This window comes from Amblyraja radiata, chromosome 1 (genome assembly GCF_010909765.2).
Source record: "Amblyraja radiata isolate CabotCenter1 chromosome 1, sAmbRad1.1.pri, whole genome shotgun sequence".
Taxonomy (NCBI): Eukaryota; Metazoa; Chordata; class Chondrichthyes; order Rajiformes; family Rajidae; genus Amblyraja; species Amblyraja radiata.
Genome location: NC_045956.1, coordinates 181905459 through 181932739, shown reverse-complemented (window position 1 = coordinate 181932739; position 27281 = coordinate 181905459). Strand labels below are relative to the sequence as shown.

The following is a 27281-nucleotide window of genomic DNA, read 5'->3' as shown; positions in this document are numbered from 1 at the left end:
AAAAGACCTTGACTCAGGTGTGAATCTTCCTCCGGTGCCTGGCTCTCTAGGTGTAAAACGCCGAGAGCTGTAGGGGTGGAATCTCGTGGATGGACCCCTGGGTGTGGCCTGACCTCTTGTTATGAGACGCACGGTTTTTGCCTCATCATCCAGGTCCCGTACCTGTCTTGACAGGTCTTCCCCAAACAGGTAGTTTGCGGGCTGGATGTCGCTAGCTTTGCAAAGAGCTGCAAACTTCGAATTTATTGCCGGTTTTATTGCTTCTTTCCGAATGCAGTTTATTCGAAGCGGGCATTACATAGCAGTGCCATGGTATCCTGTTCCCGCTCAGTGAGGAGGCCTCCTTCCACACCTCCTGCAAACGAAGTAATTCCTGACCCCAGCAGGTTTAATACTTTTTGGAACTTCAGTTCCTGGTTCCTGATGATGGGACCTATTTGCCCCCAAATTATACGGTTCACCGCTTGAACCTTGAGGGAAGCACAGCTAGATGGTGGGGGGTACCTGTTCAGGGTTTCTTCCATGACGAGATCTTTGAGTTGATGAGACGCCAAGTAGTTGATGTTACTTGCTAGGTCTTCATCCAAGGGAGCTCCCAGTGATGTGGTAATCGCAAATTTAGTTGATTGTAGAGGTACTTCCTCCAATCTCCCCTGGGAGTGTTCCCCCCTTGTGCTTCCAAACTCTGAATCCGGGTAATCCCCGTATGTACTTCCCCCTTCCATGGGAAAGACATATTGCTGCCCAGAGTATGAGGCTGTAGAAGGGACTCGTGCTGATATTGCCCCTTTCTCCGGAGTTTATCATTGTGGAGCAGCTTCTCCACAAGCTGCTCCATGTGGGAGAGTCGTCCTCGGACACTTCCCGATGAGGGAGGGTATCCCTCTTCCCCGGACTCATCCGAGTCTACGGGTCTGGCAGACTTATGGGTGGCTTTACGTCCCGCCGGGACCACCACGGTGCTTTCCTCCTGCACCAAGTCTGCTGCTGCCGGTTCTAACGCCGGCGGCAATGTCGGCGAAAATGACCGTCGTCCGCTACCGGGAATGCTGCGGTCTTCGGCAGCCGGTTTCCCCGCGGACCGTCTCTTCGACATTTTTTGGGGCTCTGAAAAACAAATAATTCCTTAGCCCGAACAGAAAGCGCAGGGTAAGTGGTTCAACTTTTCTTACCCTTTTTAAAATCCCAACGGCTGGGAGGACGCAGTGCCTCTCCAGTCCGTTGCGCGCGTTGCTTTCAGACGTAATGACGCGCACGCAGACGGACGGCCCTTCTTCACGTAGTCACTCATGTGACTCCGAAATAAAATAACCCATTATCTGTTATTTGCACTTCATCATTTTATTTATTCATGTGTGTATATATTTAAATTATAGTATAGGACACATTGATCTGTTTTGTAGTCAATGCCTACTATGTTCTGTGTGCTGAAGCAAAGCAAGAATTTCATTGTCCTATCAGGGACACATGACAATAAACTCACTTGAACTTGAACCTGCGTGGGTTTTCTCCAAGATCTTCGTTTACCTCCCGCATTCCCAAGGCATACAGGCTTGTAGGTTAATTGGCCTAGTAAATATAAAATATATCCCTAGTGGGTGTAGGATAGTGTTAATGTGCGGGGATTGCTGTATCCGTGCTGTATCTCTAAACTAAACTAATTTCCCCCTAATTTGACACAGCACATTCTTGCTATTGAGGGAGTGCAGCGAAGGTTTACAAGGTTAATTCCCGGGATGGCGGGACTGTCATATGCTGAGAGAATGGAGCGGCTGGGCTTGTACACTCTGGAGTTTAGAAGGATGAGATGGCATCTCATTGAAACATGTAAGATTGTTAAGGGGGTTGGAAACGCTAGAGGCAGGAAACATGTTCCCGATGTTGGGGGAGTCCAGAACCAGGGGCCACACAGTTTAAGAATAAGGGGTAAGCCATTTAGAACGGAGACGAGGAAACACTTTTTCTCACAGAGAGTTGTGAGTCTGTGGAATTCTCTGCCTCAGAGGGCGGTGGAGGCCGGTTCTCTGGATGCTTTCAAGAGAGAGCTAGATAGGGCTCTTTAAAATAGCGGAGTCAGGGGATATGGGGAGAAGGCAGGAACGGGCTGGCTTGAAGGGCCGAATGGCCTACTCCTGCACCTATTGTCTATTGTCTATTGTTTATTGTCTAAACTAAACTAAACTAAACTAAAAAGAGATCTTTCAAGTCTGCTCCACCATTCAATCATGGCTGATCTATCTTTCCCTCTCAACCCCATTCTCCTGCTTTCTCCCCATAACCCCTCACACCCGGACTAATCGAGAATGAAGAACAACAGATCATTGCTGGAGATATGGATATGAAAATGGACAGTCCAGCTAAAGTCTTCCTGCGTGCCGTTACATTCTATGCCAGTAGATGGAGCACTGAATCTATGGTAGTCCTTCGCACCTCAAACTGTCCTTGGGCGGCACGGTGGCGCAGCGGTAGAGCTACTGCATCACAGCGCCAGAGACCCGGGCTCGATCCTGATCACAGGTGCTGTCTGTACGGAGTTTGTACGTTCTCCCCGTGACCTGCGAGGGTTTTCTCCGAGATCTTCGGTTTCTTCCCACACTCCAAAGACGAACAGGTTCGGTATCTATCTATCATCTATCTATCATCATCATCATCATCATAGCTATAAAACTCTGGTGCTATCCGTCCGGCTGCCGTCCGGCTCCCTTTCTGCCTTTTGATTCGTGCCCGATACTCGCCGATGTCCAATCGGAATGGCCGATGCTCCCAGATGTCCAATCGCAATGGATCCATTTACATGTACGGCTGCCGGCTGCATTTCTTCCTTTGATTCACTGCCACGCCCAATCCAGACGCTCAATCTCCGAGATCTTTTCCATTTCGGTAGAGATTTCCCTTTTCTTTCTAAGTATCTGCTCCTCATTACATTTCGTCGTCTTGAAGTACACGTTTTTAATCAAATCCTTCTCTCCCCCCCCCCCCCCCCCCCCCCCCCCACCCCCCAGTATTTCAGACATAAACTGGCTTCTCCATTTACATCTCACCTTCCAACACACTTCGAAACAACGTTGCAAGACAGGAACACTCTGAACTTTTCACTGCTGCAGCAGGCAGGGGAGGTGCAATTTGATTTTTTTTTTAATCCTCTGCTGAGGGAGGCAGGGGAGTGCTGGAATCTTACTTTTGGGAATGGCTTCAGTTCCATTGGAGGAGACGGGTGCATGGTGGAATCTTGGGTTGGGGGATCACACCATTGGGGGAGCAGACCCAACGGGTCTGCACTTGGTCTAGTATATAACTAAAAGTCTCATCTTGTATGTATGTATGTTCCCCAAATACAGCCTAAACGGTACACGATAGTGCAATGTTTGGGTGTGTGGCAGGAAGCTGAAGTCGGGGTCATGTTTGATGTTTGGGTGAAGTTGAAGACCAGCATGTTTAACTGTGTAGTCGGAGTTATGGGCACTTTGAGAGAAAACTGACCCTGCCGCCAAACCACTCTCAAAAGCACATGCACTCATCCAGTGGCCAGTTAATTCTTGCTGATTATTGATCCCATTTCCAACTGCTAACACCTTGCTGTCACCAACCTTCATCCATACTCAAGCTAATACAGACCAAGATTCCAAACTGGGACTTCCCGGTACTGCACAGCTCAACCGGGGCGGAAAACCCGGGGGGGGGGGGGGGGCCAGAGGGGACACGTCCCCCCCATGTTTTGAGAGGTGGGGGACATCCCCCCCAAGTTTTTGTCATCCGGATTTTAAAATCTCTGCTTTCTGCGAGACAGTGGAGGTGGGGCTGCAGATCAAGGGCACCAATTGGACGAGAGAGACGTCGGTCAGCAGGCAATGGGGGCGGGACATGATTATTCAGCGCGATGATTGGAGGAGGGAGGAGGGGAGGGTGGGACTGAGGATAGAGCGTGGTGATTGGAGGAGGGAGACGCGGCAGACCTGCGCTTCATCCGCAGCCGGGATCGATCCCGGCCGGGTCTCCGGCGCTGTCCCGTCCCCCCCCCCCACGGGTGGCCAGAGAGGTCGGGAGTCAGACGGGCACGGTACCCCCAGGCCCACAGCAAGCGCGGAGAAGTAGCGCAAAACCCAGCTCACCTCTGCCTGTCCCGCCAAAAAATTGTGTCCCCCCTGTCCCCCGGTCCCCTCCATATTTTGATAGCGAGTTCCGTGCCTGAGCTCAACCTAAGTTTGCTTAGGAAGTCTATTTATGTCTTTAAATCGTGGAGATTAAAATGCCCGGCAATTCTCTCCCAACTGACAGGATGAGGTCGCCATTTTCAGATCGCCAAAATGGCGTCACAACGGGGACCCAACGGGTTGTCAAGTGAAATGTAAAATTGTCCTTAGTGTGTGTGTGTGTGTGTGTCGGATAGTGTCAATGTGCGGGGATCGTTGGTTGGTGCGGCCGAAGGGCCTGTTTCCGGTGTGTATCGATAAACTAAAATTAAAAAGCATAGACTGTGACCACGTGGATTGCTCACTATGGGCGCACCGGTTCCCTCCTGCATCCCAAAGACGTGCGGCTTGACCACTAGGGGCGCTGCATTGAAGGCGCCACTGCCTATGGCCTGCCCGTTTTTGTCCCTTCTTTTTTATTTTAGTTTGTCTAAACTGTTTGTTTTGAGGTTACTTTAGCTTTTCTATGTGGGGGAGGGGGGAGGGGTAAAGGGGAAACCGTTTCCCAGTCTCTTCCTGGCGAGGATGCGACTATTTCCCCGTGTCGCATCCTCGCCACCGACCTCGCGGCCTACCAGCTGGATTGGAGCGACCTTTCCTACCGGAGACCGGGGACCGGACCAGAGTTAATCGGGCGGGCGCGGGCATGTACTGGTTGGCCCTCGGTGGGAATGTGGTGGACCACGCCATGACGGGGCGCGACCCTGTTGAACCGGGGCGTGAGCAACCCTGGGAAGTCGGCGAGCAGGGCTGCGAAATGTTGCTGGATCTCAGCTACCTCGTCGAGTTGCTGTAGGGGCGTGGACGGATTACTCAGCTTGGCAGGGCACAGGTCCGACACAGGGACCATGCGTCCGCCTCGTACATCGACTAACTGGGAGAACGTGCGCAAGACGTCAGCCCCCAGGATCGGTTGGGTGACGTCAGCATCTGTACGGGCGGGAGTCGAAATTTAGGTTCGGGGTCCGCATACCGTAAGTGTGAATGTCGCTCCCGTTAACAGCCGAGAGGACGGGTCCTTCCTTACCGGCGCGAATATCTCGGGCACTCGGGGGCAGGATACTGCCATTGGCAGTGGAGTCCACCAGGAAACGGTGGCCGGAATGGCACTCGCGGACGTAGAAGCGTTCGTTTGGGCCGATCGCGTTTGCCTCTATGGACGATCGGCAGAGGCATTTCCCTAGTACGAGCAGGGGCTCCGACATCTTCGGGCTTCGGGTCCGTAGCGTTGATGGTAGTAGCACCATCTGCGTTGACTGTAGACCACTGGCCGCGGCGATGCTTCTTCGGCGCTGGGCTGGGCTTCTTCCTCCTCGTGATGTCGGTTCGGTTGCACCCGCTGTGTGACCAGGGGGCGGGCGAAAGCAAACACAAGTCCCGCCGTCTGTGTGCCCACAGTTCATCAGCTCTCTCCGCGAGTTGTTGGGGGTCGCTGAAATCCGCTCCGGCGAGCATTAGTTGGACTTCGTCAGGCATCTGCTCCAGGAACGTCTGTTCGAAAAGCAGACATGGGCGGTGCCCATCCATCAGGGCCAACATCTCCGCCATGATGGTTGATGGCCGCCGGTCGCCGACATTGTCCATGTGCAGCAGCTTCGCTGCCCTGTCTCTGCGGCTGAGACCGTAAGCGTGGAATAACAGGGCCTTCTGCCCTTCGTATTTGGCAGGCGGGTCCCTGATGTAGGGCAACAACCTCGAGGCACAGTCCTGCAGCAATGCCCCCACCACATGGTAATACATTGTGTCGAACGCTACAATGCCATGGAGGTGGAACTGTGCCTCAACGTGGGCGAACCACACCTGAGGTTGATCAGGCCAAAACAATGGCAATTTGAAGGCCGGTGAGCCCTGCCGCGTGCTGGCTGATTCTGCGGGAACACTGTCTTCCTGCACAATCCTCTTGTCTAACGACGGCTAGACAGGCCGGGGTCACCAATTTGCCGGTCTCAAGAATGACAACTGAAGTTTCAAACGGCTCTTTAATCGAAAGTTTGTTTTTCAGTACACAGGTTCTCTAGACACGTCTGGCCACATCTGTGGTCAGTGCTGAACTAACGCGGGAAAGCAAAACTGTGTGAAAACAAGCAGCCCCTCCCGAGTCACGTGAACGCGGCTTCCGAATGCCGGGTTCGATACCTGCGTGCGCCAGTAGGCGCCGCTACAATCTATCTATCTCTGCCTTAAAAATATCCACTGACTTGGCCTCCACAGCCTTCTTTGGGAAAGAATCCCACAGATTCACCACCCTCTGACATAATGGTGGCCACCGGATGACGCTTCAATGGCAGCCTCGCCTACAGTCTGACTGTCCTTTTCGTCTTTTTGTTGGTGTTAATTTTAGTGTGTTTTAAAAGTTTGCGTTAATGTTCTCTAGTATGTTTTGTGTGCGGTGTGGGTTGCGGGGTGGGGGGGGGGGGGGGGTCAGGGGAAACTTTTTTTCAATCTCTTACCTTGCCGGAGATGCGATTGTTTTCCGGGTCGTATCTCCGGTCGCTCTGCGGCCTAACATCATGGAGCTGGAGGCCTCGCTCAGGACTGACTTTGAGCCCCACCGCGGGGCCGTAGTCTTACCACCGGAGCCTGCGATCCCGTGCCCCTGCAGATTTCACCATCGAGGAGCTCGCAGTCTCGGGCTGAGACCGACGTCGGGAAGCTCCAAAAGACGCACGATATTCGACTAACCCCGACCCGGGGTAGATCGCCCGCCGCGGGGGAGCTGAGATTCCCCCCTCCCCCCTCCCGATGCAGGAGCTTGATCGCCCCGACGAGGGGGCCCGCTACCGGCTACGGGAGTAAGATCGTCCCGTCAACGGAAGGATAGAGGCCCCCGACTGCTGGAGGACAAAAGAGGGAAGAGATTGAACTTTATTCCGCCTTCCATCACTGTGAGGAATGTGGTGGAGCCACTGTGGTGGATGTTCGTGTTAAAATGTATTTTGTGTGTTCTGCTGCTTTTTATTGGTATGCGTATGGCAAATGAAATTCCTCGTATGTTGCAAAACATATTTGGCTAATAAAAGTATAATTATGGTTATGATTGATGGAAGACAGAGGTGTCAGCAGCGGGTTTTACCGGGTGTGTCTGGCACATAGTCAGTGGTGATACACAGGTGTACAAGGGGTTCTGGTTGGGTGAATGCATTTTTGTGGTCGCGGAGAGGAGCGAAACGCAGATGCGCGTCGTTCCCAGCTGGTTCTGCAACATTTAATCGTACGCATCGGAAAACGCATCCAAACTTCCTGATGGGCATTAAGGTGGATAAATCCCCAGGACCTGATGGGACCGATCACAGGTGCATTAAACGAGGCAAGAGAGGAGACTGTGGGAAGCTTTGACAAAGGTCATTATGGTTTTTCTAACCACAGGCGAGATCGTGAAGGTTAGACACAAAATGCCGGAGTAACTCAGAGTGTTAGGCATGTCCCCAACAACATATGATGGGCGTTTGACAACACTGGGCCTGTACTCGCTTGAGTTTAGCAGGCTGAGCGGGGACATCACTGAAACTTACAGAACACCTGTAACGAAAGGCACAGATAGAGTGGATGTGGAGAGGATGTTTGCAGAGGTGGGAGAGTCTAGGACTAGAGGTCATAGTCTCAGAATTAAAGGGCGCTCTTTTAGAAAGGAGGTTAGAAGGATGGGGGGGATCTTATAGAAATATATAAAATTATAAAAGGACTGGTCCAAAGATCCTATAGCGGATCCTTATAGCTCTGCTATAAGATCTTTGGACTGGACAAGCTAGACGCAGGAAAAATGTTCCCAATGTTGGGCGAGTCTAGAAACAGGGGGCCACAGTCTTAGAATAAAGGGGAGGTCATTTAAGACTGAGGTGTGAAAAAAACTTTTTCTCCCAGAGAGTTGTGAATTTATGGAATTCCCCGCCACCGAGGGCAGTGGAGGCCAAGTCACTGGATGGGTTTAAGAGAGAGTTAGATAGAGCTCTAGGGGCTAGTGGAGTCAAGGGATATGGGGAGAAGGCAGGCACGGGTTATTGATAGGGGACGATCAGCCATGATCACAATGAATGGCGGTGCTGTCTCGAAGGGCCGAATGGCCTCCTCCTGCACCTATTTTCTATGTTTCTATGTTTCTATGAGGTGAGGAGGAATTTCTTTCATCAGAGGGTAGTTAATCTGTGGAACTCATTGCCACTGAGGTCTGTGGAGGCCAAGCCAGTGGATATTTTTAAGGCAGAGATAGACAAATTATTGATTAGAACGGGTGTCAAGAGTTATGGGGAGAAGGCAGGAGAATGGGATTAGGAGGCATAGATCAGCCATGATTGAATGGCGTAGTAGACTCGATGGGCTGAATGGCCTAATTCTACTCCTACACCTTGTGATCTTGTGAACAACTCTCCCCGACTTCTACAGATGCGCCGCAGGAAGCATTTTATCGGGATGCATCACAGCACGGTTTGGGAACAGCTCCATCCAAGACCGCAAGAGATTGCAGCGAATTATGGATGCAGCCCAGACCATCACACAAACCAACCTCCCTTCCATTGACTCGATCTACACCTCACGCTGCCTCGGCAAGGCCAGCAGCATCATCAAGGACCAGTCGCACCCTGGTCACTCCCTCTTCTCCCCTCTCCCATTGGGCAAGAGGTACAGAAGTGTGAAAACGCACACCTCCAGATTCAGGGACAGTTTCTTCCCAGCTGTTATCAGGCAACTGAATCATCCTACCACAACCAGAGAGCAGTGCTGAACTACTATCTACCTCATTGGTGACCCTCGGACTATCTTTGATTGGACTTTGCTGGCTTTACCTTGCATTACACGTTATTCCCTTATCATTTATCTGTACACTATAAACGGCTCGATTGTAATCATGTATTGTCTTTCCGCTGACTGGATAAAATGCAACAAAACCTTTTCACTGCACCTCGGTGCAAATAAACTAAACTAAACTGCAGATGCTGGCTTATACCAAAGATAGACACAAAATGCCGAATAAAACACAGCTGGGTGGCAGTGTGAACTGCAATGAGGATGCTGTAAGAAAGCAGGGTGACTTGGACAGGTTGGGTGAGTGGGCAGATGCATGGCAGATGCAGTATAATGTGGACAAATGTGAGGTTGTCCACTTTGGTGGCAAGAACAAGAAGCCAGATTATTATTTGAATGGTGTCTGATTAGGAAAAGGGGAAGTGCAACGAGACCTGGGTGTCCTTGTACATCAGTCACTGAAAGTAAACATGCAGGTACAGCAGGCAGTGACGAAAGCTAATGACATGTTGGCCTTCATAGCGAGAGGATTTGAGTACAGGGGCAATGAGGTCCTTCTGCAGTTGTACAGGGCCCTGGTGAGACCACACCTGGAGTATTGTATGCCGTTTTGGTCTCCAAATTTGAGGAAGGACATTCTTGATATTGAGGGAGTGCAGTGTAGGTTCACCAGGTTAATGCACAGGATGGCGGGACTGTCATATGATAAAAGAATGGATCGACTGGGCTTATATTCACTGGAATTTAGGATGAGTGGGGATCTTATAGAAACATTTCAAATTCTTAAGGGATTGGACAGGCTAGATGCAGGAAAAATGTTCCTCATTTGGGGGGAGTTCAGAACCAGGGGTCACAGTTTAAGAATAAGGGGTAGGCCATTTAGGACTGAGATGAGGAAACACATTTTCACCCAGAGAGTTGTGAATCTGTGGAATTCTCTGCCACAGAAGGCAGTGGAGGCCAATTCACTGGATATTTTCAAGAGAGAGTTAGATAGAGCTCTTAGGGCTAATGGAATCAAGGGATATGGGGAGAAAGCAGGATCGGGTTATTGATTTTGGATGATCAGCCATCATCATATTGAATGGCGGTGCTGGTTCGAAGGACAGATTGGCCTACTCCTGCACTTAGTTTCTATGTTTCTATGTAACTCAGCAGGTCAGGCAGCACCGCTGGAGATGGTCTGACAGGTACATGGATAGGACTGGTTTAGGGAGATGTGGACCAAACGCAGGCAGGTGGGACTAGTGTAGATGGGACATGTTGGCCGGTGTGGGTAAGTTTGGCCGAAGGGCCTGTTTCCACATTGTATCACTCTGTGACTCTCTCTCTAAGATTACAAAGGATGGGTTACGTCTCAGGTTGTCTGAGGAAGTCTCGTGATGATAAACTAACTAAACCGAACTGAACTTGTTCAAGTTTATTGTCGTTTGAACAAGTATAACGCCACGATTCAAGAGTCTAGATTGTTACATTGTCAGATATACAGAGAAGATTCACGAGGATGTTGCCAGGGCCAGAGGGCATGAGCTACAAGGGAGAGGTTGAGTAGGCTGGGTCTTTATTCCATGGAGCGCGGGAGGATGAGGGGTGATCTTATAGAGGTGTACAAAATCATGAGAGGCTTTTGGCATGTTGGCCTTCATCAGTGTATTGAGCATGGAAGTTGTGAGGTCATGTTGCAGTTGTATAAGACGTTGGTGAGGCCGCATTTAGAGTATTGTGGTCAGTTTTGGAAAGATGTTGTCAAGCTGGAAAGGGTGCTGAGAAGATTTATGAAGATGTTGCCAGGACTAGAGGGCCTGAGCTATAGGGAGAGGTTGAGCAGGCTGGGACTTTATTCCTTGGAGCGTAGGAGGATGAGGGGCATCTGGACAGGTACATGTGAGAAGCTTTTTTATGTAAATTTGTAGACGAGCAAACCAGGGAATAAGTTATTTTGTGTCATGAGAAAGTTTGATGAATAATAAGTTCATAAGTGATAGGAGCAGAATTAGGCCATTCAGCCCATCAAGCTTCTGCTGCCATTCAATCAAGGCTGATCGATCTTTACTACAGCTCCTCTCAGCCCCATTCTCCTGCCTTCTCCCCATAACCCCTGACACCCGTACTAATCAAGAATCCATCTATCTCCACCTCAAAATTATGCATTGACTTCCACACTTCCGCAATGAACCCTCCAGATTCTGACTGAAGAAATCACTCCTCACCCCCTTTCTTAAGGTTCGTCCTTTTCACAACCACAATCAAACACAATAATACTTTATTAGCCAAGTATGTTTTGCAACATACGAGGAATTTCATTTGCCAAGTCAGCCATACAAATAGAAAGCAACGGAACACACAAAACACATTTTAACATAAACATCCACCACAGTGACTCCTCCACATTCCTCACTGTGATGGAAGGTGAAAAAAAGTTCAAATCTCTTTCCTTCATTGTTCTCCCGCAGTCGGTGGCCTCGTGCCCTCCGTTGACGGGACGATCTTGACTCCCGTAGCCGGTGGCGTTTTGGCCCTCCGCATCGGGGTGATCAGCTCCTGCATTAGGGGGGATGTAAGCTACACCGTGCCGCGCGATCTAACATTGCGACGGGGCGGGTCGAACCTCTATGTCGTTTGAGCTCCCGACTGACCTCTCCCGAGACTCCAAACTTGCGTTGGTGAGGCCTGCAGGCCGCAGTTGGAGCGATCCCAGGCAAGGGATCGACTCCGATGTTACGTCCACGCCCCGCAGTGGGGCTCACAGTCAGTCCGAGGAGGCCTCCAGCTCCATCGATGGTAGGCCGCAGAGCAACCGGATATGCGATCCGGAAAATAATCACATCTCCGGCATTGTTGCCACTGGTGGGAGAGTCTAGGACCAGAGGTCATGGCCTCAGAATTAAAGGCCGCTCTTTTAGAAAGGTGGTGAGGACGAACTTCTTTTGTCAGAGGGTGGTGAATCTGTGGAATTCATTGCCACAGAGGGTTGTGGAGGCCAAGACAGTCAATATTTTTAAGGCAGAGATAGACAAATTCTTGATTAGAACGGGTTATGGGGAGAAGGCAGGAAAATGGGATTAGGAGGCAGAGATCAGCCATCATTGAATGGCGGAGTAGACTTGATGGACCGCATGGTCTAATTTTGCTCCTACATAGAAACATAGAAAAGAATGTCTTTCCTCAGATTAGTAGACCAAAACTGTACGCAATACTCCAGGCGTGGTCTCACCAAGACCCTGTACAACTGCAGTAGAACCTCCCTGCTCCTATACTCAATGACTGGTGTACCATGACACTCAGGTCTCGTTGCATCTCCCCTTTTCCTAATCGGCCTCCATCTACAACTTGAGAACTTGTTAATCTCCAGCGAGTAGAGGCCCAGTGCCGTTGTTATTGAGGCAGTGCAGCGTAGGTTCACGAGATTGATCCCTGGGATGGCGGGACTGTCATATGAGTGATGATTGAAAAGACTAGGCTTGTATTCACTGGAGTTTAGAAGGATCGGGGGGGGATCTTATAGAAACATATAAAATTATAAAAGGACTGGTCAAGCTAGATGCAGGAAAAATGTTCCCAATGTTGGGCGAGTCCAGAACCAGGGGCCACAGTGTTAGAATAAAGGGGAGGTCATTTAAGACTGAGGTGAGAAAAAACTTTTTCACCCAGAGAGTTGTGAATTTATGGAATTCCCTGCCACAGAGGGCAGTGGAGGCCAAGTCACTGGATGGGTTTAAGAGAGAGTTAGATAGAGCTCTAGGGGCTAGTGGAGTCAAGGGATATGGGGAGAAGACAGGCACGGGTTATTGATAGGGGACGATCAGCCATGATCACAATGAATGGCGGTGCTGGCTCGAAGGGCCAAATGGCCTCCTCCTGCACCTATTTTCTATGTTTCTATAAACGCTGAGGGTGCCTTGCGATGCGTGTTTGCTCCCAGTGTGAAGCTCGATAGCTCAGAAATGCTGGTTTAGAGCCAGCACCATTCACCCGGGAGCCTGGAGTCAGCAGATGTGCTTAAATGTCAAAGGACAGAGGGTGGTAATTAAAGGAAATTTGAACAGAGATTTGCCTGGGGCTGTAAGAACTATACACCTCGCGTGAGCCCAGTCAGAATAGATCGGTCTGATTAATTACTGGGTGAGGGCGTGTGCCTCCATCCTGCAACGCAGCATTTCTTGTCCTGCCAAATCTTGGGCGTTACCCTCAAACTCTGAACATTGGAGGAACAGCACCTCGTGTTTCGCCTGGGCAGCTTAAAACCTAGTGGTGTGAACATTGGCTTCTCTAACTTCAAGTAACCCTTGCTTTCCCCTCTCATGTTAGTGTGTGGTCGACGCGGACCTGGCGGGCCCAAGGGCCTGTTTGACGGGCCCAAGGGCAGGAAGATTGTTCCCGATGTTGGGGAAGTCCAGAACAAGGGGTCACAGTTTAAGGATAAGGGGGAAATCTTTTAGGACCGAGATGAGGAAAACATTTTTCACACAGATAGTGGTGAATCTCTGGAATTCTCTGCCACAGAAGGTAGTTGAGGCCAGTTCATTGGCTATATTTAAGAGGGAGTTAGATGTGGCCCTTGTGACTAATGGTATCAGGGGGTATGGAGAGAAGGCAGGTACAGGATACTGAGTTGGATGATCAGCCATGATCATATTGAATGGCGGTGCAGGCTCAAAGGGCCGAATGACCTACTCCTGCACCTATTTTCTATGTTTCTATGTTTCCGCACTGTATCTCTAAACTAAACTAAACTAATTTTCCCGTCCTGGGCCTCCTCCGTTGTCAGAATGAGGCCCAATTCAAAATGGAGGAACAGCACCTCACAATTTGCTTTGGCATCTTGCACTCCTGTGGTATGAGTATTGATTTCTCTAACTACAAATAACCCTTGCATCCCCTCTCTCTCCATCCCTCCCCCACCCAAGTAATTGTACTATATTCAAAGTCATCTTGTTGAGTCTCATTGTCTGTAACCCGTTTTCACCTAGCTCACAGCTAACAATGGCCTGTCTCCTTTCTCATCGTTATTTTTTTGCATATCTCTCATTCATTTGTTCTATATATCTCTACCAATCCCCACTATGCATCTGCCGACCTTCTTATCTCTTATCTCTTTTTGCAAAACCCTCATACGTTTTAACAAAGTAAGGACATCTGGACCTCTCCTTATCATCAACTTCCATCTGGAGTCCAAAGTCCTTGGAGCCATGACTCTCAGCTTGCAACTTTCACAGAAAGAGGCCAAGCAGGCCCAGCAAATGCAATGATCCTTCATTTTATAATAGCTGTATTTTGGCCAATATTAAAATTCGTCCATTTAAAAAAATCATAAATGATAACCCATCATTAATGATAACCAAAGTACAACAGTGGCTGCTTCATTCTAACAGATATCTCAACAAAAAGATGCTGATGTATTTTCCCAGAATTTCATCGAACTTCCCTAGTGTTCCTGGGCGTAGCTTTGTGATTTCCGTCTGATAATAATAATAATAATAAATTTTATTTATGGGCGCCTTTCAAGAGTCTCAAGGACACCTTACAAAAATTGAGCATGTAGAGGAAAAACATGTAAGGGGAATGAAATAAATAGTAGAGACATGACTAGTACACAAAGTAAAGACAGAATTCAATACAAAACACAGTATGAGGCAATTAATGCACAGATGAAAAGGGACGGGGACGTGGGGCTAAGGATAGGCAGAGGTGAAGAGATGGGTCTTGAGGCGGGACTGGAAGATGGTGAGGGACACGGAATTGCGGATCAGTTGGGGGAGGGAGTTCCAGAGCCTGGGAGCTGCCCTGGAGAAGGCTCTGTCCCCAAAACTGCGGAGGTTGGACTTGTGGATGGAGAGGAGACCGGCTGATGTGGATCTGAGGGACCGTGAGGGTTGGTAGGGGGAGAGGAGGTCAGTGAGATATGGGGGGGCCAGATGGTGGAGGGCTTTGTAGGTGAGGACCAGGATTTTGTAGGTGATCCGGTGGGAGATGGGATGCCAGTGAAGTTGTTTGAGGACTGGAGTGATGTGATGCCAGGATTTGGTGTGGGTGATGAGTCGGGCGGCTGCGTTCTGGACCAGTTGGAGTCGGTTGATGTAGGTGGAGCTGATGCCAAGGAGAAGTGAGTTGCAATAGTCTGATGAGTCTTCACCTCCCGAGTTTTCGTGGGCGCAAATCCCCTCCATCCATCTTGATCATTCATCTGTGCTTGATCCATGGTAGAGTATGAATTTTCTAAGAGAACCTGGAATAAAGTGAGCTAGCAGTCCATACTTCCACTGATACTCTTGCAGTGGCGGAGATGTACCCATGCATTCCTTCCTTGTATCTTCAACAAAAGGCCTCTCCCTATATACTGTTCCTACTCTACCACATAAATCTCTCAACACTGAAGTCAAGGCTAGAATGTGGTCGCCCATCTCCGCAGCCACATGATGGAGATTGATCATTTGTATTACATTTTGAGTCTATGGTATGGTATTCTTGAGGGTCTATCATAATGATTTCAGCTGGGTTCAGTTCAGATTTCCCTACAGGTATGACTCCTATTTGAAACAAACTGTGAGAAGGAATTAAACCAAATTCAGCCTTTAATTTAACTAATTTAATTTTAATGCTCTGATCTATCTTTCTACAAACCCAGCAGCTTGTGGTCGATATTCACAATACAATTGCAGCTGGATTCCCAGCTGATTGCAACATTTCTATTAATTTGTTCCGATATGACGTGGATCGTTATTTAAACTAAGTCGAATAAGGATGCCAAATAGACAATAGACAATAGACAATAGACAATAGGTGCAGGAGTCGGCCTTTTGGCCCTTCGAGCCAGCACCGCCATTCAATGTGATCATGGCTGATCATCCCCAATCAGTACCCCATTCCTGCCTTCTCCCCATATCCCCTGACTCCGCTAAGAGCCCTATCTAGCTCTCTCTTGAAAGCATCCAGAGAACCTGCTTCCACCGCCCTCTGAGGCAGAGAATTCCACAGACTCACCACTCTCTGTGAGAAAAGTGTTTTCTCATCTCCGTTCTAAATGGCTTACTCCTTATTCTTAAACTGTGGCCCCTGGTTCTGGACTCCCCCAACATCGGGAACATGTTTCCTGCCTCTAACGTGTCCAAGCCCTTAACAATCTTATATGTTTCAATGAGATATCCTCTCATCCTTCTAAACTCCAGAGTGTACAAGTCCAGCTGCTCCATTCTCTCAGCATATGACAGTCCCGCCTTCATGGGAATTAACCTTGTAAACCTACGCTGCACTCCCTCAATAGCAAGAATGTCCTTCCTCAAATTAGGGGACCACAACTGCGCACAATACTCCAGGTGTGGTCTCACCAGGGCTCTGTACAACTGCAGAAGGACCTCTTTGCTCCTATATTCGATTCCTCTCGTTATAAAATCCATTCGCTTTCTTCACTGTCTGCTGTACCTGCATGCTTACTTCACTGCCTGCTGTACCTGAGTGATTTTATCTGAATGGTGGCCGATTAGGAAAAGGGGAGATGCAACGAGACCTGGGTGTCATGGTACACCAGTTATTGAAAGTAGGCATGCAGGTGCAGCAGGCAGTGAAGAAAGCGAATGGTATGTTAGCATTCATAGCAAAAGGATTTGAGTATAGGAGCAGGGAGGTTCTACTGCAGTTGTACAGGGTCTTGGTGAGACCACACCTGGAGTATTGCGTACAGTTTTGGTCTCCTAATCCGAGGAAAGACATTCTTGCCATAGAGGGAGTACAGAGAAGTTTCACCAGACTGATTCCTGGGATGTCAGGACTTTCATATGAAGAAAGACTGGATAGACTCGGCTTGTACTCGCTAGAATTTAGAAGATTGAGGGGGGATCTTATAGAAACGTACAAAATTCTTAAGGGGTTGGACAGGCTGGATGCAGGAAGATTGTTCCCGATGTTGGGGAAGTCCAGAACAAGGGGTCACAGTTTAAGTATAAGGGGGAAATCTTTTAGGACCGAGATGAGAAAAACATTTTTCACACAGAGAGTGGTGAATCTCTGGAATTCTCTGCCACAGAAAGTAGTTGAGGCCAGTTCATTGGCTATATTTAAGAGGGAGTTAGATGTGGCCCTTGTGGCTAAAGGGGATCAGGGGGTATGGAGAGAAGGCAGGTACAGGATACTGAGTTGGATGATCAGCCATGATCATATTGAATGGCGGTGCAGGCTCGAAGGGCCGAATGGCCTACTCCTGCACCTATTTTCTATGTTTCTATGTTTCTCTGTTTCTATGTACCTGCATGCTTAAATCTAGGGATAATTTTTATTTAACTCCTTGATAACAGTGTCCACTTTGTTATCAAGGGTTGTGTAAGCTTCGATCCACCGGCTGAATACATCGACTATGGCAAGTACATATTTATAACCCTGGCACCTTTCTAATTCGATATAGTCCATTCTGCAATGTCTCTAACGGACCCATAGGCAACGGTGTGTTTCCCTCTTCACATCCTATTCCTTTCCCTGGATTGTATTTCTGGCAGACCAGGCAATTGCTGCTTACCTTCTGAGCTAAAGTCTGTAGTCTTGGATGTCACCAAGTAGCCAATAGAGTGTCCCCTATTGCCCTGGCACCAGAATGGGTTGCATAGTGCATGCACTGTATAACCCATACTGCCTATGAATCACATGTCATTCAAAGTGTGCCCAGCTGGAGAGGTCCATAGTCCAGTCGTACAATCCATGTTGTCACCATCGTTCTTTATCCCTTCAGTAGCCTCCTCCTGCAATTGAAAATTTTCATGGATGGTTGACATCAGTCGCTCCGAGGGGGACTTGTTATTTAAACTTTTCATCTGCTTCATTATTATTTATCTATTTATTTATTTAATTATTCATGTGTGTGTGTGTGTATATATTTATATAATGGTATATGGACACACTGATCTGTTTTGTAGTCGATGTCTACTATGTTCTGTTGTGCTGAAGCAAAGCAAGAATTTCATTGTCCTATTATGGACTCATGACAATAAACTCACTTGAACTTGAACTTGAACTTGGTAAAACCATCAAACGTTCCCAAGGTATTTTACTGTCAGATTAGCACCGCAATTCCTGATATCTGTTATGATATGTCTTCTTGTGTGCATTTACATCTCATAATAGAAATTTGTCTGGGTAGCATTAAGGCCTTTAAGAAATCTGACACAAATTGTTTATTTATTTGAAATTTGAGTCGCCACTGAAGCCAGAAATCTCCTATTTTCATATAATATCGAGAATCTATGTAAACATTTATCCTCAAATTTTACCATGATGCAATCCCAAATTAAAGTAAATAATGCAGCCTATTATGCTGAGTAAGGTGACTTAAAGGGAACTGCTTTTACATTTTTCCCATCCTAATTAATAATTGCACACCCGGGCAATTTCTCTCCTCACGGTTCGATAGATTAACTTTCATCTACATGCAAAGTCATGTCCAGGTCCTCGATGGGTGCGTCTCTTAAAGGGCCTGTCCCACTTACGTGTCCTTGGCACGCAAATTACGTGACCTCGTGGTCGCGTTGAGCCTCGACGGTCCCGCGAAGGTCGGGCCCGATTACATCCGCACGCACAGCCGTCTGGAGCACGTGACGTCATTTGAAGATGGACACGAAGCTGGAGTAACTCAGCGGGACCGGCAGCATCTATGGAGAGAAGCAATGGGTGACGATTTGTGTCGAGACACTTCTTCTGTCTGAAAAGAAGGGTCTTGACCCGAAACGTCACCCATTCCTTCTCTCCAGAGATGCTGCCGGTCCCGCTGAGTTACTCCCGCATTTTGTGTCTATCTTCAATTTTCTTGGCCCCGCTCTGGGAGTAGAAGTGGGGGCGGAACCGGACCGCAACGGCCGTGAGCCCCAGGCCGAGCTCGGCGATCGTTTGCCTGCTTCTGCTGCTGTTGGAGAGCGTTGCGCCAGGGTCTTGGGCCTGTCTCACTTTGGCCGTCAGTTCCGCGACAGGCCGTTGGCGCGCGAAGATATCGTTCGCTACAAAAATTTCGGAGCCCCGCGCGATGGTGCGCACAACTACTTACCCCTCCGCAGCCATACGATGCCCGTGCGCCTCAACCCGACCACGAGGTCGCGTAATTTGCGTGCCAAGGACACGTAAGTGGGACAGGCCCTTAAGTCCTCTCTCACAGACGCCCTGTTCTTGATGATCACTAAACTTTCCTGTCCCACTTCTGACTGCTCTTCTGGGGGTGAGACAAGAAAAGATACCAGGTTAATTTATATACTGTGCCTAAATCCATTTCTTCAACTATCTCTGAAATAGACCCCATGCCATCCTGTTAGGCTATTGTTAAGTGTTAGATTTTAAAGTCATTTCAATAATTTCCTGATAGAGGGTGGTTAAATTTGGGTGCAGAGTGGGTGTCCTCTGGTTACAGAGAAATGCCCATATATTTAGACTTGAGATAGCCCGTTCAGCCAAAGTAGTGCAGTAGAGCTGGAAGGGATTGTTGTACAATGATCTTTCCAGTTGGAGTTTGTCTTGATGATCTCTCTGGAGGCATCCTGTACCTTTTTAATTTACTGTGACTCGATTTGTCTTCCTTGCTGGTACAAAATGTTGGGTTAGTTAAGATGTTGGCCAAACCATCATCTTTTCAACTGAGTTAATTGCTGTCAAATTTCTTACCAGTTGATGTTGTTTTTCTTCTTTCAGTTTCAGAGCTGTAAGACTTATGCCCCTGTCCCACTTAGGAATCCTGAACGGAAACCTCTGGAGACTTTGCGGCCCACCCAAGGTTTCCGTGCGGTTCCCGGAGGTTTTCTCAGTCTCCCTACCTGCTTCCACTACCTGCAACCTCCGGCAACCACCTGCAACCTCCAGGAACCGCACGGAAACCTTGGGTGGGGAGCAAAGTCTCCAGAGGTTTCCATTTAGGTTTCCTAAGTGGGACAGGGGCATAAGGAGCAATTCTTATACTTCTCGTAGATGGTTTTATTTTATTTTAATTCTGGCATTCCCCGAATCCATTTACCAGTGTTGCTGGTGGCCTATGATCTTCTTGGAAAAGTGATACCACTTTCTGGGGAGCTACTTGGATGGGATTGATGTTCACACACCCTACCGGAGCTGTGTCTTCTGCCCGTTCTTGAGGGGTCACATGCTCGTGTACCTCACTCCCCAGATGATGACATAGATAAGTAACACTGTCCTGGAGGCCTGATAAAACTCAACAACATTTCAGTTAGATATATTTGCTCTAATAGTTCGGGTCTGCCATAATGATTGCTCCTCTCCACTATGGCTCCTATGTCTCCTGCCTCTGCTGGTTCTTACTGGTACCTTAGTGTAACTTACAGCTCCCTCCTCTTCTTTCCAGAAGTCCAGAACAAGGGGTCACAGTTTAAGGATAAGGGGGAAATGTTTTAGGACCGAGATGAGGAAAACATTTTTCACACAGAGAGTGGTGAATCTGTGGAATTCTCTGCCACAGAAGGTAGTTGAGGCCAGTTCATTGGCTATATTTAAGAGGGAGTTAGATGTGGCCCTTGTGTCTAAAGGGATCAGGGGGTATGGAGAGAAGGCAGGTACAGGATACTGAGTTGGATGATCAGCCATGATCATATTGAATGGCAGCGCAGGCTCGAAGGGCCGAATGGCCTACTCCTGCACCTATTTTCTATGTTTCTATGTTTCTATGTTTCAACTAGTGCCAAAACCTTTACTTCCCAGTCCTGTCCATCATATGGTTTAAAGAAGGCCTCCAGCTCTTTATTCTTCCCACTCCTGTCGTAAGCGAGTGTCATAGTGCAATAGTGGTGTGGCGGTGCCTATCGGCAGCGGCTCGACTACAGTCCGTCTGCTGTTTTTTAATTTTTGTCTTGTTAAATGTATGTCTTGACTCTAGTTTTTATTATTTTTCTTTAGCTGTGTATATTTGTGGGGGGGGGGGGGGGGAGGTTGGGGGAAACCGTTTAATCTCTTCCCTGTACGGGGACCTGACTTTTTACCTGTACGGGGACCCGACTTTTTCCCTGTCGGGTCTCTGGTGTCGTTGGGCCTAACATCGTGGAGCCGGCGGCGGCCTCCGGCTGGGACCAACCTGAGGGCTCCAGTCACGGAGCCTGCGGAACTGACATCGCGGAGCTGGCCGTCTTCGGAGCGGGAAGAGCTGTGGTGGCGGGCAGCCGCAACCCGACTTCGGAGCTTCGGAGGCTCCGGCCGCAGGCCCGGTGGACGGTAACATCGGGAGCTCGCAGGTCCCTGGTGGGAGACCGCTTTTCGGAGCTCCCGCAACGACAACTTCTCCCGCTGGAATTGTGGGGTTTAAATTACTCTGCGCGGGGCCTAACATCGCCGAGCACGGCTTAAACGGCTGCGGGACTTACCATCGCCCGCCGGGGGCTTTAACATCGAGAGCCCCAGTTCACCTCGATGCTGCAGTTGGACTGCTGGACCGCGGGAGAAGAACAAAGGGAAGAGATAAGACTTTTGCCTTCCATCACAGTGAGGAGATGTTGGAGATTCACTGTGATGGATGTTTATGTAAACTGTGTTAAGGCAAGGCAAGGCAAGGCAACTTTATTTATATAGCACATTTCATACACGAGGCAGACTCAAAGTGCTTCACATAAAAACATGTCATACAATAAGTGAAATAATAAAATGAAATAAAATAGAAGAACTAAAAGAAAAGAAAAACAAAATTAAAAATGCATTATAAAAAGTGCAAAAGTTAAAAGTGCAATGTAGTTAAGATTTAGCTGAAAGCTAAAGTAAACATAAAAGTTTTCAGTCTTGTTTTAAAAGTGGTCAAAGTTGAGGCAAGTCTTAAATCTTCAGGAAGTTTATTCCAGCTATTTGTTGCATAGTAACTAAATCCTGCTTTCCCATGTTTTGTATTTACTCTGGGAATCACTAGCAGATTGGTTTCAGAAGATCTTAGCGGTCTAGAAGGCTTATATAGTGGAAGCATGTCAGTGATATACTTTGGCCCTAAACCATGTAGTGATTTATAGGTGAGCAGCAGGATTTTAAAATCAATTCTCTGACATACAGGGAGCCAATGTAAGGATTTAAGAATTGGTGTAATATGCTCAAATTTTTTGGTCTTTGTTAGAACTCTAGCAACAGCGTTCTGAACAAGCTGTAGCTGCCTGACAGTTTTTTTTTGGAAGACCTGCAAGGAGACCGTTGCAATAATCTAGCCTACTATTAATAAAGGCATGTACAAGTTTTTCTAAATCTTGAGCTGACATGAGTCCTCTTAATCTTGCTATGTTTTTGAGGTGATAGTAGGCCGATTTTGTTACTGATTTGATGTGACTGTCGAAATTTAAATCTGAATCCATAATGACCCCAAGATTTCTGGCTTTGTTTGAAGTTTTCAGGGACAGAGAGTGAAGGTGTTGGGTTACTTTAAGCCTTTCTTTTTTAGCACCAAAAACAATTATCTCCGTTTTGTCCTTATTTAGTTGGAGAAAATTTTGGCACATCCAGTCTTTGACTTGCTCAATGCACTGGCACAACAGATCTATGGGGCGATAATCATTTGGTGATAGCGCTACATAGATTTGAGTGTCATCGACATAGCAGTGGTGGTCAATATTATTATATCGCATGATTTGCCCTAGTGGGAGCATATAGATGTTGAATAAAGAGGGCCCTAAGATCGAACCTTGCGGTACTCCACACGTCACGTTGGTTGGTTCTGATACAAAGTCTCCAATGGAAACAAAATAGTTCCTATCTTGTAAATATGACCTGAACCAACTTAAGACTGTGCCTGAGAGCCCCACCCATTTTTCCAACCTGTCCAAAAGTATTGAGTGATCAACAGTGTCGAATGCAGCACTGAGATCTAATAGCATTAATATTGAAACTTTGCCATGGTCTGTGTTAAGACGGATGTCGTTTACAACTTTAATAAGAGCGGTCTCGGTGCTATGAAGAGGTCGAAATCCTGACTGGAAGTTGTCGTAGCAGTTAAGTGTGGGTCTTGGGTTTTTTTGTAATGTAAGACTGTAGAAATGCAATTTTGTTCAAACCAAGCTGTTTAAGTGACAATAAAAGCCATTCTATTCTATTCTATTTTATTCTATTCTAATATGGAGTGGGGGTTCTTCGTCCAGATTTAAGGACCACCATTGAGGGGCCATTATGGAGTAACACTGCCGTAAGGGAGCCCAGGGGGTCATTACTCTGCCTCTACCACCACATTCTATCTTCAATTGGAAAGCGCAGAGCAAATCTCTAGCCATGAAATTGCAATCCAATCCGGTGGTTATTGCAAATCTGCATTTGATTGCCTTTCCTACATATACTACTTCAACTGGCTCTGAGATGTGATACGGGCAGACTTGTCCTTGAAAACTGGAGTGGTTCTGATCATCTTTTGATTCGGGAAGATTGTAAAAAAGATATTTGCCCTCTTGTTTCTTGGTTTTCCTGCCAGTTCCCTCTTTGCTCTCGATGATCTCATTAATCTCTGGGATCTCTCCACTCTCTCTGATGTTGAAAATTTATTCTGTGGCCCCCCCCTCTTTTATTTTCGTTCCTTTCTTCTAGTTGGGCACTCCCTACTCTAGTGGCCCGTTCCCCCACACGTACAATACTGGTCTAATCCTGATTTTTGGCGTCTTCTCAAACTTGGTATTCAGCCACATTAGTGGGAAGGCAATTCAGTCATTGGGCCACCATGGGGTATAGACTTTTATTGTGCGGGGATTATTTACCCACTGCATGGGCCGGATCAAAGGAAGGATTAGGCATTTCCCTGTCGGGGAACTGCCTTCAAGTTACTTGTTTTGCTTTTGTACTTTCTGCCATATCGGGATCTATCTCGGTTTCTTCAATTATTGTCTCACTCCCAGAAATGTCTTCCTCTTCCCAAGGGGGTTCACGGTACCTTCTACATGACTCCCTTTCCTCTCTCGCTACTCGTCCAACCAGGGGCGCGGGGGGGGGGGGGGGCCAGAGGGGACACGTCCCCCCCATGTTTTGAGAGGTGGGGGAAGATCCCCCCCGTTTTTTGTGATCCAGATTTTAAAACCCGGCGAAATCTCCACTTTCCACGAGACAGTGGGGGTGGGACTGCTGATCGGGGGCGCCGATTAGACGAGAGAGACGTCGGTCAGCAGGCAATGGGGGCTGGACATGATTATTCAGCGCGATGATTGGAGGAGGGAGGAGTGGGGGGGGGGGGGGGTGGGACTGAGGATAGAGTGCGGTGATTGGAGGAGGGAGACGCGGCACAGACCTGCGCTTCATCCGCAGCCAGGATCGATCCCGGTGCTGTCCCGAGTGCCCCCCCTCGGGTGGCCAGAGAGGTCGGCAGCAAAGATCCTCCGCTATAGGATCTTTGGTCGGGAATCAGATGGGCGCGGTGCCCCCAGGCCCACAGCCAGCGCAGAAAAACAGCGCTAAACCCAGCTCACCTCTGCCTGTCCCGCCAGGTGAGCCTACAGCCCTTCCTGGACTTGCGGGAAATATGGCCAGCGCGGAGATGCAGCGCTGGTATCCCATCAGTCCATACAGGGCTGTAGTTAACCCGGTAAGACAGGCAGAGTTGAGCTGCATTTAGCACTGGATTGAGCATCCGAAGCCTCATGCGTGTATGTGTGTGAGTGTGGGCATGGCCGCCAAAAAATTGTGTCCCCCGTCCCCTCCATGTTTTGATAACGAGTTCCGCTCTTGCATCCAACTCATCTAGGTTTAGGCTCGCAAGAATACTCTGGTTGCTGTAACCTTCCCCTACATTCCTTGTCCTTAACTACTTGAATTGTCTCTTTTGTTTTGCTTCTGGTACCGCGAATTACCGGATTGTCTATTGTTAAGGGAGTGGTCGGGGTTAAAGAGTCTTGTGCTGCAGAATCTCATTGTCTATTCCGTTCACAAGCTGAACAATATGCGTCTGAAATGCGGGGAATGCAAGAGGAGTAGAGAGGAGGCAGTGAATTTCTAATTTTAACACTCTCCCAATTCTCTAAATACTAATCTTTGTCCCACTCAAAACTAATGCCAACCATCGGGTCCTCAGATTCGAGACCAATTGGTGCCAGTTTCCCTTTGGAAGATTTCCTTCTCCCTTTCTCTATTATACATCCATCTCTACAGGTGCCTGGAGGTCGGAAATTGGACAGAGTTGTCTTTCGAGGCAGGCTCAGTATTATGGCCAGGAACACCTTTTGAGACAGGCTCTGGAATCTGGCCAGAGTTGTCATTCAAGGCAGGCGCAGTATTATGACAGGTGTGACCTGTTCATTGTGAAAGATGGAGGATGTCGGTTCATAATTAATTTAACTCGCATGTGCAACATAGATTTTTCAGTATATGAAACTTCGTTACTGTCTAACAAACTGATTTCTTTAGGATCTTTATGACATGCATCGATTTCAAAGATGCATACTATTCAGATCCCATTCACAGGGATCCCAGGAGACATTTGGAATTTATCTGGATGGGGCAATGATCCAGGGAGCAGGGAGGTTCTACTGCAGTTGTACAGGGTCTTGGTGAGACAACACCTGGAGTATTGCGTACAGTTTTGGTCTCCTAATCTGAGGAAAGACATTCTTGCCATAGAGGGAGTACAGAGAAGGTTCACCAGACTGATTCCTGGGATGTCAGGACTTTCATATGAAGAAAGACTGGATAGACTCGGTTTGTACTCGCTAGAATTTAGAAGATGGAGGGGGGATCTTATAGAAACTTACAAAATTCTTAAGGGGTTGGACAGGCTAGATGCAGGAAGATTGTTCCCGATGTTGGGGAAGTCCAGAACAAGGGGTCACAGTTTAAGGATAAGGGTTATTGATAGGGGACGATCAGCCATGATCACAATGAATGGCGGTGCTGGCTCGAAGGTGCTGGCTCCTGCACCTATTTTCTATCTTTCTATGTTAAACTATAAACTAAACTAAACTAAATAAAGTCCAGTAATGTCTGATTACAGATAGTCCAAGGGTCTCCAATGAGGTAGATGGTAGACACAGGGTGAAGGAACAGGAAGAGATCTCGGAACGCCAATGTGTTCCGATGAAACGTAACTCCTGTTTAACGCCATGTGTAGGAAGGAACTGCAGATGCTGGTTTACATGAAGATAGACACAAAATGCTGGAGTAACTCAGCGGGACAGGCAGCGTCTCTGGAGAGAATGAATGGGTGATGTTTCAGGTCGAGACGCTTCTTCAGAATGCTAGGAGGATGTTAGGACCGAGATGAGGAAAACATTTTTCACACAGAGTGGTGAATCTCTGGAATTCTCTGCCACAGAAGGTAGTTGAGGCCAGTTCATTGGCTATATTTAAGAGGGAGTTAGATGTGGCCCTTGTGGCTAAAGGGATCAGGGGGTATGGAGAGAAGGCAGGTACAGGATACTGAGTTGGATGATCAGCCATGATCATATTGAATGGCGGTGCAGGCTCGAAGGGCCGAATGGCCTACTCCTGCACCTATTTTCTATGTTTCTATGTTTCTATGTTTCGATGATAACAGTTAATGCGTTGCAAATGGGCTAACTTCAGCTCCCAGGTCATCTACCAATTTACTAAACCAGTGCTGGGACTGCTCAGAGCTCAAAAACACTTGTTATGGCTTATCTGGATAATATTCTAAACGCTGTGTTCAACTGTTTCAGCCGCAACTATATTTGAGAAATTGAGGTTCCTCATCCATCCAGTTAAATTTAAGTTGATACCAACTAGAGTTATTGATTAACTGGATTTACCTTTAACTATTAATTTATCTGTGACTTCGCCCTGGGGCAAGAGATTGACATCAATAGAAGCCTGTAACAACCTTGTTATCAAGCAGTCTTCTGTTCATCAAGTATAATTGGCAATATAGCAGCTGTGTTTTAAGCTGTGCAATTGGGCCTTTATCAGAACTTACAATGTGCAAAGTAGTAACCTCTCAAGTGCCATATAGGGCATTGTTAACAGACCTATGCTATTACCAGCTGAAGCCACCAAAGTTACAATGGTGGACAAACAATATTCAGCATTGCTCCAGCAGTTTTGGTCAATAAATCTTCAGTTATATTACACTGATGCTAGTGCTTAAGATGGAAAATTACGAATGCCATCTCTCGTTACGGAGGCGGATGGGATTTGCATGAATTACCCATTCTAAAGTTATTGGTATCAACTACCTATAGACACTAGGTGCATACTATGGGTTAAAGGGTTATTGAGTGGATAGGCATGATCTGCATGCTCAGCTCCAAGTTGATACACTGTGGTGGTGGCATATGTTGCTCACATGGGTGCTATCATGTCAAAGTATCCTGTCATAATTTACCCAACCTTATTTGACACTGCTGTATCATCATGAAAAATCAATTGCAACACAGAATGGATGTTGGATCACAAAGTATTTTATGACATTATGGCTTGATGGAACACCGAATA

General features: G+C 47.8%; 1 long non-coding RNA gene across 1 annotated transcript; it reads right to left on the bottom strand.

The window, feature by feature from the left end:
- Positions 1–707: 707 nt before the first annotated feature.
- Positions 708–5233, bottom strand: LOC116977471. The gene is made up of 3 exons (XR_004413228.1): positions 5127–5233; positions 977–981; positions 708–718 (listed from the first exon to the last, which is right to left on the bottom strand). It is a non-coding gene; the product is annotated as an uncharacterized LOC116977471 (long non-coding RNA).
- Between the last annotated feature and the right edge of the window lie 22048 nt (positions 5234–27281).